This window comes from Pinus tabuliformis, chromosome 9 (assembly GCF_031772625.1).
Source record: "Pinus tabuliformis cultivar Carrire ecotype Pingquan chromosome 9, CPIR1, whole genome shotgun sequence".
NCBI lineage: Eukaryota > Viridiplantae > Streptophyta > Pinopsida > Pinales > Pinaceae > Pinus > Pinus tabuliformis.
Genome location: NC_142307.1, coordinates 1767127428 through 1767143094, shown reverse-complemented (window position 1 = coordinate 1767143094; position 15667 = coordinate 1767127428). Strand labels below are relative to the sequence as shown.

Sequence of the window (15667 nt, the reverse complement as noted above, 5' to 3'; positions counted from 1 at the left end):
TGTTGCTAAGTTTAAGACTACCAAAGAGATGTATGATGCCTTAGTGGGATTGTTCAAGAGTAAGAACACTAGCAGGAAATTAGCCTTTATAACACGCCACAAATTTAATATAAAATAAATATGATAGATATCATTCACCAAAGATTCTCAACACTATAATTGTGTGGCCATCTTTAGTGCCTAATGTGTTTTATAATTAGAACTCACGAGCTCTTCTATTTGGCATTTGCAAACCAAAGAAAATCATATTTAAATTTAAAACTAAAAAAACAAATCAAGCAAAATTGAGAACAAACTTATTTACTAATCTAGTCAAACTCAACTTTTTGAAATTTTTGTGATCAAAGGAATAAAAAACTAGAAAAGATATGTTAAAAATTGTCATCACAAGAAAGGTGATTATACTATAAAAATTGTCTCAAGAAAAAAACTCTACTCATTAGAAATCAAAGGATGTATCATTGTTGCAGTTAAAATTCAAAAGAAGAAAACTCATCATAAATATTGAAAATACTCTCCTATCCTCTCAAAAGATTATATTTATTTTTATGGAGCACTGCCTGATTCAAATGTGTGCAAATGTGACAAAGAAAAGTAGCTTGGTGTGTCTAGTATTCCAATGATATTCAAGTTAATAAGATAGCACGCCATTTAACAACATTTGCATGTCGCGTCAAAGTTCAGCTTTGAGACATAATGCCCCCATTTAAGTTTAACTTTCCATCATGATTCATAACTTCGTCCTAGAGATCCAAACCACCACTTTCCTAGTCACATATGATTTCAAGGACTTTAGAGCACATACATCAAATTGGAAATCCCAAGTACAAACATAGCCTTCACATGTGGATGATAATGCTTCATTCTCAAGTAGAAACAACCAAGACGATACCCATGGTCTAACAATAAAGGCTGAAAACTGCACATTGTGATCACCTACTACCTAATTTTAAGCCCCATTGACTATGAGCCCGGGCGTTGAAAGAAGCCTATGATAATGTAAGGCAAACAAACAATGAAACACAAGTTTTGAGTAATTTTTTATGACATAAATATCCCTCAACACAAGAACCAAGTACAAAAGTAATATAAAATGGCCAATGCACTAACACCATATTTATGTTGGTAGTGTTTTCCCAATTTACTTACCAAAAATGGGTAGAAACCAATAAAGATGAACCAAGTGATATAAAATGGCCAATGCACAAACACCATAATATTAATGTTGGTAGTGTTTTCCCAATTTACTTACCAAAAATGGGTAGAAACCAATAAAGATGTGACACGAGAAAATGGACAAGCAATTTCTATGTGATCATAGTTTCAAAGTTATTGGCACCAAAAAGTTTTAATCAAATCCAGAATGATTATTTCAAAGAAGATTTAAGTTACTTTTAACTGAATACCAAAACTAAGTGTCAAGCCCTTTTCCTGAGTTACAATCTCTCATATTTCCTACATTGTTTTCTAGCATGTACCGTGCACATTATTATCACAATGTCAAGTAACCAAAGCCATGGTCAAATTATCCTTAAAGACCAAGGGTATTGGGTTACCATTGCCCTTCTCAAGGTTCAACTTTGAACAGATCCATAAACATTTGTCATTCAGAATCCATTGTTTATGGGTGCACACAAATTATTTCCATAGATATCAAGCAGATTGAGTTACTCTCTTTCTTTCCAGTAATTCATATATAAAAAAATCAATAAACATTTGTTATTCAAATTTCATTGGGACACATTCAAATTATTTCTACAGGTATCAAGTGTATTAGTTTACTCTCTTCCTTCTCAAAAGTATGAAGTACAGAAATATCAATAAACATTTATCATTCAAACTTAATTGTTCGTGACAATTAAAAGAACGGTAACCAAATTGTGAACATAGTATGAAAAGACAAATTAACATTTGTCACTTACACTTCATTGCTTAAGGATTCTTTCGCTAGCAATTACAAGAATGGCAACCAAATTGCAGTCATTGTATGCTAGGATCAAAAGTATTTATCATTCATATTTCATTGGGATTTAAATCTTTGGGGGTACATTACATGCCAATTACAAAATGGCAACCAAAATGTGAACATAAGAATCATAAAATTCCTTAGTTATCAAACGCATGTTCCTTTTAGTTTCTTAGCTTGAATGGAAATTCGATAGATACATTTACTGATTTTTTATATTCAGAATAGAGGGGCTTATAACCCGTGAATTTGTCAATGGTGATTCTCCGGTGGTGAAAGTAAGTCATTTTCATAAATGGTAACGTAAAACATGTTTGTGTTTGTTGTGCACCAATGTTTGCGATAATGGTTGGATCCAGGTGCAAGCCCTGATTTATTTGGGAAGACAAATACCCAGTCACAGCAATGTAGCCAAGGGCTCACTTCCGTAAGTCCGAGTATAAGTGTGCTCATTTTGACCACAACGCCCATCCTATGAACTTCTATAGAAACAAAGTTAATTATATGAACTACAAAAGTGAACTCTCTAAATTACATTTTCATCTCAAATTTTATCCTTGAATTTCTAGCAGGCTTCTTATGCATTTGAAACGTTGTACTACAATCACCACTCATTTGTTGCAATTTGTCTGCATCAATGGTTCAGTGGAAAGGTGCATGCTTTCATGGTCTACGCAGAGATCTTCTTTTTTCTGCACAAAGATGAAGGAAATGGGCTTAGAGTGAAAAACTTGCACCAGAATGTCAACTGATTCATGCAACTGCAAAGCAAACCTTTCTGAGAAACTCCCAGCAATTAGGGTCAATGAATAATATTCCTTGACCCGTGTGAACCAGACAAGTACTCTCTGGAGGCTTTTGTCAGAATTATATGTTATTAAGACGTATACCATTGATAATCCATATCAAATATTGTGTTGGCCACTACAGCTAATGAAAGTACTTAAACAATGTATACGTGTGGAAGATGAATCAAAATCAGAAAATTACTGAAATTTTTTGGTATAACAAAAGCATCAATTGTTGATTTTTTTTCAACTTGGACATTACTTCCAATGTGGCCCAGCATCAATACAGAAGACCTGGAGTAACTCTTAAAATCTAGAAGTCTGCCTCAGGTGCAAGTTCAAAATGATAACATTAAGGGAATATAAAGCTTAAGAAATGGCCTTAGGCATATTGAAAGAGACTCGTCCATTTAGCATTTATGAATTGTGAACTCCCAAGATCCAATTACTGCAAATCATCTCTTAATTTTGAAAAACAAAATTTCCCTTTGCACCATTTCTGCATTCTGATTGCGAGCATTTCCAACTGAGAACTATACCCATCATGTTATGCAAACAAAAGATCAACAAAAAGAGCTTCACTGAGTGACAATCTTAGTAACATAACCCACTTATCGAAACAAAAAACATGAAAGCAACTGGAGGAAACAAAACCATGTCTGCAAGACCTTAAATATCCAACTGTTTGCCAAAGAACAAAATTTGAAGAAATCTGGAAAAGGCTTAAGATTCGCCCTTCCAATTCTCCCCCTTTCTGGGCAACTCAAATCTGCCTGACGTGACCAACCATTGGCTGGTAGAAATCGCCATGTCCTGTTGTTCATATCCAATTACAATACTTACATATGAATTTTGCATAAAGTAGAAGTCCTTTTCAAAGGCTTGGCTTTATTAATTTCATAAGCATATTTGCATATTATAGGCAACGCATACCATTTTTACAGATTAAAGGAGATGCCTTTTGAGAACAATCCGACTTAATCAATTTTCCTCAATCCAATCAAATAACAACAGCAAAAACCTGAGAGGATATTTATCCAAGGATCTTAGGATTAAGCTTCATCTATCAAGAATCCCCACAAGGATACTTCATAACCCGAGGTTTGGCATGCACCAACAAGCAGGCATATTGAACGCACCGAGCTTTCAAATTTTAGACTTGGCACTACGATCAGGACGGCAAAACTAACTATTTGTTCAATCATGCTTGGTATGAGTTGATGTCCTAAATGCTCATAGGATCTAGCACCTGCATAATCGATAACTTGACAGCTGACAAGTCACTCGAAACTGTACATCATGAATCTGCACAAAGAAGAGACACATTAGTCAGGTAGAGAAGAAAATTAATATCACTAATCATTTTACAAAGCTTCTAATCTAAGAAGTGCGAGGAATATTTCACAGATTCAGCTCTACAACTTGATGTTGAGATGCTGACTATGCAGGCTGAATGTCATCAAGAAACTTCATTGAATCACCACTGACACCTCTGAAAATACCAGTCTGAAATCAATTTTACCTAGATAGATTGCCTAGTAGATGTCCCACTATATGATTTAGACATAAAACATGTGCCAGCACTAACCTCAGCCTGCAAATCATATGGTGACTCAAAAGCACCATCTTTATCCATCACTTCCAGCTGGCATATTTAAATCAAATGGAATGCGTCCTGAGTTCTCTTCCCTAGAACGCTTTCTTGTTGAGCATGAAATTTGAAAGGTCTCTTGTTTCATAACTTGGTCTTTGTATGAAGTATCAGGCATAACTTCTGCACCTGCATATCCATGTCAACAACAACATAAGTTAAGGGAAAAACTCCTTGGATGTTTGCAAACAAATGAGAGCAACACACAGTATAAAACATTCTAGGGGCTTCAAATTAGTTTGACCATTCAAAATCATGAAGAGACAAATCCTCGCTAGGTTAAAAGATGAAATAATTAAAACATAACTCTCAATAGGAAGCATTTTTCTTTCTGATTTCTGTGAAGGTTGTAATAATGAGTAACTTAACCTAATAAATGGCAAAATTATATTATATATTGATTACAGACAAACCAACGTTACTGTTCAATGTAGACACCAACTTAAAGTATACTAATAAAGAAGACATATTATCTAAAACATAGCCCTGATTAATATTCGAAAGATAAGCAGTGGTTATCTTATAAGCAGGAATTTCACTTTGGTGGCAATTTCAAGCCTACACAGACCTTGGAACTTTTAAAAAAGATAACAGTCCCACCATGGCAAATTTGCTAGTTTGTTTCCTGTAAAAAAAATGAAGCGGAATGAATTTAAACGATAGCAACATCCAAAGGTGCTAAACACAGTTATTTCTGCCTATGTTGTCATTTTGAAGCATTAAGGTTATACATAGGCTGTAGATACAAGTGAGAAAAGAAATGCTAAGTGGAACATGGGAACCATCGATCATCAAGGATAATAAATTACGATTGAATGATCAGATTTGCAAATTATTAAACTAAACTGAAATCCACATTGGCTTAATCCATCCATAACTGTAATGTATAACGGGACAGAGGACTGGAACTTAAATCTCTAACACCATCTCAGTAATATGCAGCCTACTCCTTAATGCTTGAAGACATTGAACAAATATAACACACATTTCAGAATATATTAGAAGAATGCACAAGTGGTTTCGAAAAAAAATGCCAAGAACAATTGCACAGAAAAATATAAGTACGTTTCATGCTCTAAGTACTTCCATTTGTGGCTTCCAGGTATTCATTTTTCTCTTCTTCCTACTAAGATTCACATTGGACAATCTTCAGAGTCAGTTTGAGATCAAAAACACATTGTGAGATTTGAATGTTCATTTATTTCATTAGGAGCATCATTCAAAAATTGCACACTTGTAAGTTGTAACCACTTCTGTTTATTGCAGTCTACAAAAGGCTTACTAGATTGTACATCAAAATTTTCTTCTCCAGATATCACAGTTTCATTGTGATGTGGATCAAACAAAACAACGCTGGTTAAATAGAAAGAAACCAACCCACTCCAATCTGCACCCTAACAGTACAGGCATTAGGTTTTCGGATTGCAATCTGCAGCCTAACGAGATGTTATTTATTGAGTTTTTGGAGACACTCTTTCTGCATACAATAAAGTTTATCTTGAGTATATGAGTGGGCTTCACCTAAAATGAAGCAGATCCTAATCTATATTATATATTTGTTGGGACTGATCTGCTTATTATCGTGTTGTATGTAGGTCACTTGTTTCTTACAGATGCGGACAAGCTCATTGTAGGTTGAAAAGAAGATATGGCAGTTGAGTTTGAGATGACATTACTACTTGGGTTTGGAGCTTTGGCAAAGACCAAGGGAGATATTCCTGGGGCAAGGTAGACCCTGAAAAGGTTTCAAATGGAGGACTACACATTGATCAAAGTTGTCATTGATGCCAACAAAGATATTCCTGGGGCAAGGTAGACCCTGAAAAGGTTTCAAATGGAGGACTACACGTTGATCAAAGTTGTCATTGATGTCAATATGGCATTGTTGGAGATGGCAAAAGTCCTAATCCTTGTGATGGATGAATAACCCTTTTGAGATGTTGCCCTAACCTCATTGAAGACTCTCTTTAAGCAAACCCTAAGGGAGAAAACCCTAAGTCCTTGTTGAGCCCTTTCTAATGCAAACCCTAGCTATATTTATATCCCTATCTATATGATGACAAGCCCTAGATTGTTGATGCATGATCTAATGATGAATGAAGAAGCCCTTACCGTGAAACCCTTCTAGGCACATGTATGCATAATAATACACATTGATGAAACCCTAACCCTTGTCCTTATGTGATAATGATGCATGGATAAATGTTGATTGACAAATAGGATGCCCTAAGCCTTAGCCTTGTTGAAGATGCCCGAAGAAAGAAGACATATTGAAAAGGTGCATAGCCTTAAAGCTATTTGATGAAACCTACATCTATGCCCTAGCATCCTAGTCCTTGAATATTAAGAAGCCCTATCCACATTCCAAATGTCCATAACCTAATGGCTGTCATAATCCTTAATCTTTTTGAATTTATCCCTAATATTTGAAAAGAAAAATATTTTATTAACATTTGAGACATCATCTTAAAATGAATCTTTCACCAGCTTGTAGAAGACATTTTCCCCTTTCCGACAAGCTCTTACTCACCCTCTAACTCCTCATAGGCTGAGAGAATAATTTTACAAGTTAAAATAATATATTTTTGATGATGGCTGACATGAACCTACATGTCCAAGTCGGCTCCTCCTCCAAGTGACGTGTCTATTCATTATAATCCAAAGCTAGTATATATTGACATCTGAACTTATCATTCTAGCCATCAATTCGATGATCGATTCAGATAAGAAGACAGAAGCAGATTTGAAGGCCGAGGAGAACAAGGAAATTACAGTTTGGGGAATTCTTGTGTTAAGCTTGAATTTGAGAAGGTTGGATTATTTGCAAAGAACCTTTAACTCAGATCTGTGATAGGGGCAGTCATCTGTGGTCAACTCTATACCGCAGATCAGTAATAAAATGAGTGGACAGTCACCTGAATTTGGACAACTGCTGTGGAAGACCAAAGTTACAGTCCTGTTACAGATTTCGAACAGTGGACAGTAATCTCTTTGTGGACGTCGGATTATATATCATTCTGTGGAGGAATTGTAGAAGGATTGCAGACCCCAGACCAGTGTATAAACAGTTTTGGAGGCTCAGATCTGCAACTGTGACAGAGGCTCGGATCTGCACTTGTGACAGATAGTCTCCTGTAGAAGCTCGGTCACATGATCAGTCTCCTTGGAGGCACGTTTTTAGAGCTCGGAAACTGTTGTTGAAGCTTGATCTTAAGGCTTGAAGCCCTGTCACCTTCGGAGCTGAAGGGCAGCCACCTGTGGGAGGACAGACCTCAAGAACAGTGCCTTGGATAGGCTCGGATTGCAGACTGTGGTGCCTCGGTGTGTGGACAGTCGCAAACTCGGACCTGTTTCATTTGCCTTCAAGCTCGGACTTACAGCAGTCTTTGAACCTGTGATCTGAGTTTAAGGAGGCTCAGACAACTCAGATTGCAGACCTGTGGTGGTGGACCTTGGGCTTAGCAGCTATTGCAGTCATTGTGGAAAGGAGTCTAATTCTCTTTGAAGGCAGCTCTTTGAAGTATCTTGGAGCAAATTTGATATACATCTTGAAGTGGTTTTGGAGTTGTCTTGGGGATATTCTTGAGTAGACCTTGGAGTATCATCCTAGAGCACATTGTGAAGCACTTGAGCAACTTATTGAAGATACCTTGGAGCATTACTGAAGACCTTGTGAAGATATCTTGAAGCTGATCTTGGAGACATTATTGGAGACCATGATGCATTGTTGAAGCCATCATGATGTGACCTTGGAGAAATTGTTTGGGTAACATGAAGAGTTGTGGTGACAGCTTCTGAGAATATAAAGTTGTCATTGATGAAGTGATTTGGAGATTAAGTGAAGGCATTGTTGAAGGTCAAGATTTTGTCAGGGTTGGTTGCAGAAGATATTGGGGGCCTTGAAGAACCATTGAACTTATCTTGAAGAATTGAAGCCATGGGTTGGAGCTCTAGAGGATAGGAGTCCTCAAGAAGATCAGGTTGGAGCCCTAGAGGTTGGTGCCTCATAGAGCCCTGATCAGGTTGGAGTCTTCATCTAGGGTTGGAGGCCTGGTGTATTATTGTACTTGATTAATTGTAAAGAGGGTCGGAGTCCTCGTCACTTCTGATTATTGTATCATTGTTCATTTTGTGTTCTAATTATAAGTGCTCTTAACTGGTAAAAATAACAATTGAAAAGAAACACTGATTCACCCCCCCCCCCCCCAGTATTTCCAACACTACAAACACATGGCAACACCCACGAACACTAATCTGAAGAAGGAGACAGCTTCCAATTCAAAGTCGGTGGACCCTAAACTATACAAGCAATAGAGAGGATCAACTCATCTGCTGGGAAAATACACATCAACTCACAGAAAAGGATTATTTGCCAGATTTTCAATCTTCTGGATTTTTCATCTTTCGAATGTCCAAATTCTGCTCTTTCGTCCCTTTCTGCTAAGCCTGTGGTCACAGCCCCCACTGGCCCATGTGACCAGGGGCTGGGACTAAAAAACGTCCAATCCCCGAATTTTGAAATTTTCCAAAATTGTTTACATACCTCAAGGTTAATTACAATTGTAAAAAGGCAGATTCATACAACTTGATAAGGTTCAAAGATCTTACAGGCTACATTGAAGTCTTGTTTATGCAATCAAAAGGAATTTTTACTTCAATAAATATGTATGAATGTGCTCTCTGTTTTTCATTCAAAAAAAATAAAAAATAAAATAAAATAAAATATTAATTCCAGAACCTAGAGTTGAACAATTCAGTGATTATCATCAAGAATTTAAAATCTTGAACAAGTAACTTTTATATAGATAACTTCTGAACGTATCACATGGCCAGCTTGATTCCTCCTGTTTGAATTTCGGATTTCCCATTCCTTTCCCCTACAAGAATTTGGCATTCTACATGTTTTTTTAATATAAATTCAATATAAGATATATATAGATGCTCCAGGATGCTCTCCTCCCGAGAAGTTTTAGAAAATGGTGCTCTTGACGTTTCCACTCCCAAAAACACTCTTGCTCCGCTCCACACTCTAGTAACCTTGTTTTGGCATTTACAAGATCAAAAATTACAAATATTCATTTTATTAATGCTAGGCCTATATGTGGTGAACAATTTTCAATTCTATTTCAAGGATGCCTCTAAGGTAGGAGCAAGCATTAAATCTTAAGGCCTAAGGTAAAAAATGACTAATAGCTTCCAAAAAAAGTTAAAAAGGGATTGGATTAGTGTTACTCAAATCATCCTAATAGGGTTGCCTACCCACTCTCAATTTGCACTCTGAATTGATTCATTTTGAGAGCACATTCCTAGTACTTTAAAAACACTCCCAGGTCTCTTAGAAATCACCTTAGGAAATTGTGCTTTGCCAATGCTCCACAAGCGCTCTGATACTGCTCCACCAACACTGCGCACATGTTCTAGTTCAAGCATTTAAAAAACATTCTTAATGGCCCCAATAGACCCCATGTCTTAATGGAAAGTAAAGGGCAGCATTAAACCCCTTCATCATCCATCTCATTCTAATCCATCATGCCATTCATCTTTGGCGCAGGTTATAACTCTTTTGAAAGGCTTCTTGTCTGTTTTTAATATAGCATGTCAATGGGAGATTGGAGGAGATTGAAGTCTACTTTAATCACATTCCACTATTGTTTACAATTAGAAAGTTAAATAATAATCTCAAAGCTCATTCTCTGAAAAAAAATCTGTGTTGTTTCTTTATCGATGTGTTCTCTCTTCTCCTACTATTTCCCATTTCTCCTCCCTCGTTCTATCATGGGTTTGTCATCCAAGACTTGAGGAATATGTTCTTCATGTAGTGTATGCTTCCAACTTCTATTCACATGGTGTTAGTGGGAATTCGAAATGATGGATAAGAAGAAAGCAAGTTCATAGTGATCCATTCTAAGAAAATGAGGAAGGTTCAAAAGAGGATGAAGGAAATTAAGATGAAAGTGTAGATGAAGATACAAGAAAACTTGCTAACACCCTTATAGAAGTATGTGACAAAACTTGAGGGGGGAGAGGGTGGAACTACGAACTTTATGTGCAGATATGGAAGTAATGTGAAACTTTACATCGATCCATATAACATGTCAAGAAGCATCTTTGTGGGATAATGTCAGGTCACACCATGTCAGGAAGCATCTTTGTGGGATAATGTCAGGTCACAAGGCCACTGATGGTTAAATCAAAACTTGCCCCAAGGTATTAAAGTAAGATATAGCAAAATATCATGGAAGCAAAAAAATTCCAATTTGATACCACATTAAGAATGTTTTGCCATTCCATATTTACCACATCTAGTTCCCTTGTTCCTAGTGGAACCTCACATCCAAGGGGTGGAAGTAGAAGTACTGCAATAGTAGATTTCCTTCAACTCATACCAAAAGATAACCATTCAGAAGGCTTGGTCGTCATACAAAAGGATATACATGAGGGGTACTCTACTCCAATTTACTAACTTCCACTAGAAGTATACCATGTCATATCAGTTTATCAAATATCACTAGGGCACTCTCCAACCAGAGCTATGTCTCATCATATGGCACCAAAACAAATGTGAAACAAAGAATACCATGATACCAATATAGATCATGTAAAACAAGGTGCAAGAATCTCCTCATGTATCCACTAAGAAGATGACATAAAAAAAAGGCATGTGATATGAAGAGAATACCCATAGATGAGCCATCAAACATGAGAATCCAAAGAAAGAAATGAGTCTTCTCCCACCAAAAAATCAACTCCATCAAAGGATAGTACCATCTAGATTCTGAGCATACGGGTGTCAGCAAAGATGTCATAATGGAAAAGTAATCTATCGTGTTTATCCCTGAATCCATCAAAATCTCCTTGATGAAAGTCACGAGTTGATCTAGGTGGATCTTGGTGGCCACCTTCCAAGTCCACTTGGACCCCCACCAGTGTTTCTCTCAACATTTTCAGTTTCCTTAATTGTAGCACAACTTACTATTTTTAGCAATTTTTCGGGTCCTGAACTTCCGGAGCTGTTTTGAGGCCCTAAACGACGTTTTTTTGGGAAATTTGGGGCAACATGGGTCCATGGACCCATGTAGTGCTCAAATAGATCTTTCTAACGAGCTATTTACGCGTCAAACGGAGATCGTATGCCAAAGTTACGACCCTGGGAAGTTGATGTACCAATTTACCGAAACGGGGCCCACAGTTTGGCGTTTCATCTTCTAGTGTTATGTTTTGGAATGTTAAGGGTTTTCGATTGTTTCTCAACAATAAATAGGCCTTTGAGCCTCATTGTAACACATTTCATAGGCATGTAGCCACCACATCTCTTCTCAGAGATAAGCTACCATCGCCCTAGCTAGTTTATTTCCATTACTGTTTGTAAGCATATTTCAGTATTTTACATTAATGAAATGAAGTATTATTTCCGCTGCATATCTGTGTTTTATGGTTATCTCTGTAATTTGTTGCATACCTGTTTAAGTCCGGATCATGAGTGTAACCCTCAAACAACAAGAGGGGTAACTAGCCCAATGAACAAGTAGATAATATCCTCTTGAATGACCAAGGCTTAGAAGGCATGTTTAAACTTTAAACACTAGGACTTCTCAACAGGTCACCCATCCCAGTACTATTCTAATTTCTAGCCGGGGTGTGCTTAATTGTGGAGTTCTTATGAGGTCCAGTACATATCAGATTTCAAATCTGCCTCATTTTTACTAATAATTATTAATTTCCTTTGCTTCTCTTTTCATTCATTCTTCACATTTACCAAAGTTACTAGTCATTTTCCGTTTAAATAATGGACTTTAAACACACAAACTTCAAATTTTAAGTCATCAAATTTGAAAATTGAATTTTAATTTTGAATTTTTTTATTTTAAACTTCAAACTTTGAAATCCATTAAAGAGCTCATAATTTTGGGCACAAAGTTGGCTTCCTTTTCAAAACCTACCAGTTATTTTTTCTTTAAATCCACTGAGGATCTCATAAAGAGAAAAACTAGCTTGGACACAATAACAAGTGTAACAAAGAATATTTTAGGGATTTCACATTGAATTTCAATGTTTGAACTTTGTCTCATTGAATTTCAATGTTTGTCTCATTCTTAATAGTATTTACAATTGCTTTTGTTTTCTGTTGTTCTTCACTTTTTCAAAAGTTCTAGTCATTTTTCTCTAAAACCTAAGTCTACTAGTGAGCTCATATAAAGTATTTTCGGTATCTCAAATAAGATTTCAAAATTCCAATTACTCTTGAAACTATTTTCATTCATTCTTCATTTTTCAGAAACTGTAATCAAATTTCCTTAAAATTTAAACTTTAAATCCTAAACAAACCATTTAACCCTTTCAAATTTCCCTTCCATATGAAGTTGGTCAGCTTGTTACTTCATCATGTTTCTTCCATAAACTATAACAATACTACAAACCCAAAATATGGATTTCTTAAGTAAGATCCCATATGCTTTGAGCATTGAGTTCAATGGCTGTAATTAGATAAGATAATTTTATTATTGTCTAACAAAACACCACAAAAGTATGTCAAATGGAGTAAACAAGTACATCCAGTGCCAACATAAGGAGGGAGTGCCAAGGCATCACCAATAACAATGCTAAAAACAGAAAGATAGTTATGTCTAAGATCTTAGCCAGTTAGAGACTTGACTCAATAATGTCAACTAAAGAAAGCTAAGAAAATTTAAAAGGATAAAAAGAGATAATATAAGATTAGGTCCTCGTACAATACAAGTGCTATAAACTGACAGGATCTGGAAATATAACTAGAGCTGCCAGCAAAGGACAAGTGATGGTTTATTGGCAATGAATCTGATGAAATTACAGGAAATTCTCTTAGTAGTTAATGGAGTATCTTAAAAAATTATCTTGGTGTTTATGGTGTAGGTCCCCAGTGAGTAAAGCCACTAGATTCCCAAGCAATGCCAACTCTGTCAATGTCTGTTATGTAAACTTTGTCCTTTAGAATGTAGTCTCCATTTTCAGCTCAACTTTACAAACTATCCCTTCACATTGGATTTGCTAATGGCCAGGAATGTAGATTGGGAAAGGCTCAAAAGTGTCCAACATCTCCACCAGATCTATGAGTGGAGAAGGCTGATCTTCAGGTTCAAATATGTTAAGTGAATATTCAGATTCAGCCTTGATCAGAATCTAGTTTCAATTCCAGCTGATGCAAGTGTTTGGCCAACAAATTTTCTGCAATTACAATTAGACCATTGACATGTAATTAGAATCTTTTAGTTCTTAAAACTACATAAATCACCTTTTCTTGGGACGAAAGCTCAAATATTCTTAATGTGTTTCTTAGTGCGGCAAAAACAAAGACGCTCATTGAGAATATACAAATTTTCAGTCCATTAAAAATATTTAAATTTTTGGCCATTATTAAGAGGAATACTTGATTAGAAGGAAAAACTGTTCTTATATACATGTTTTAGGGCCCTTTTATGGGATTCAAGACCTGTTTTTTTTCCTTTACATACTCAAAAACCAAAGTTAAGGCCAGATATGTGTTCCATGTTTTGCAGAAGTAAACAAGAGTATAAGAAACAAATGACAAGTCAACAACAGTGTAAAAAACAAATGATGACAACAAATATAATTTCACCCAAGAACATGCATATTCAGAGATGCAGTGTTATTTAGAAATTAGTTGGACTTGAGCTGCCCTAAGAACCACGCAACTGAATAGATTGAACCAAAACATATGAAAATATTTTCATGTTTAACATAGCCATCTAAAGGCAGAATCCAAACTAATTCAATCAGTCAAAATCATGAATTTCTCATCCACATAATTGTTCAAATGAACTAATCGTATACACATTCTGAAAAGTTGAAAACCTTACAATTTCCACTAGATCCTGAGCTACAGGTTTCAAGTGCCACATCAGCATCTACATTAGTCTTAGTACTTGACGAACTTGGATCGGGCTCCCTAAGGTCTTTAAGCTCCGATGCCCTCTCAACGCCCTTGGAGTTATATGGAGCAATATGATGTGTTGTTAACTGAAGAGAACCTAATAACTCATTTTCTATACAATCATACCTGCAAAAGATAATTGGAGTGATTAAAATTAAAATAGAGGTACATTAAAATAAACTTTTTTATGAACATCAAAAGAAGGGCGACACTAAAGAAAATGCAATTGCATTTTTCAGCACACATTAATGGCTTACATTTTTCTACACAAAGTATCAGTCAGGACACTAAGATTAATGACTTGCATTCGATATCCATAACACGTCTTTCACTCTGCTCAAGAGGTCCCTCAATAAACTTTGAAAGGCTTTCTACTTTTCTCTCTAATTGTTGTTGTTGATCTTCAAAAAGGTGCTGTTTCATTTCCTTTTCACTAGGTGTCATTTCATCCTTGAATAAGTCATCTCCAAACATGTGAAATGCAAAAGGATAAGAGTAGGAAAGGGCACGCCTTGCTCTAAATAGTCTTTGCAGTCCATTTGTTAGCCAACTGTAATCCCTGACACCAGATTCCTTCCTTTCTAAATCTGAAATTGTTGCCTCTAATGTTTCCTCTGCTTCGATTCAAGTTTCAAAGAATCCATATGTGCTTTCCAACGTGACTGATAATGTATGTATCTTTTCAAATCACGTTTTGCCTTCTCAGATTCCTTCTCTCTATCTTCTTTATATCGACCGCAACTGTGCCCTTCAATGCTTGTCCAGGTATGCTCACGGCCAGTAGCACCACCACATAACCAACTACAAACCAAACAAATAGAATATTTCTCAGTAGATATCAAGCTAGTAGAGAAATAAAAAATGCAACGGCGTGTGAACTAAATAAACACAAGGAAATCAAACAGACCAAACAGTATCCAATATAGCAAAAACATATTAAAATTAAAACACAAACACAAATATAAAGAGACCAAACAGTATCCTGTGGAGGAAAATCCCCACAATAGGTTGTGGATAAATTCAATAATATGTTTTATATTCTAGTAAAATAAATGGTTTGTAGATTGAAAAGTGTATCTGAAAACCCTAACATTTAAGACCAATAACTATAATGATATACTTTTGATGTTTAACATTCTAGAATGCCATAAAATTTCTTCGGAAATCTTCCCCTAGCAAGAATATGAAAAGAAAACTAATTGCAAAACTTGCCGGCTGCAAATGTGAAAGGTCAGAAACAAAAATCTCAACAACAGGTATTAGAGCAAATTACCCAACTTTACAGTTAACTGCGCATAGAAACCAGACATAGTTAATGCCAGAAAGGAGACCTT

At 36.0% G+C, this 15667-nt stretch overlaps 1 pseudogene across 1 annotated transcript; it reads right to left on the bottom strand.

Annotated features, from left to right (window-relative positions):
* Nucleotides 1-3393: 3393 nt before the first annotated feature.
* Nucleotides 3394-15149, bottom strand: LOC149155852 (putative E3 ubiquitin-protein ligase ARI2; annotated as a pseudogene). Its single transcript, XR_016263794.1, has 4 exons — nucleotides 14591-15149; nucleotides 14260-14459; nucleotides 4343-4534; nucleotides 3394-4059 (listed from the first exon to the last, which is right to left on the bottom strand). The product of XR_016263794.1 is annotated as a putative E3 ubiquitin-protein ligase ARI2 (transcript).
* Between the last annotated feature and the right edge of the window lie 518 nt (nucleotides 15150-15667).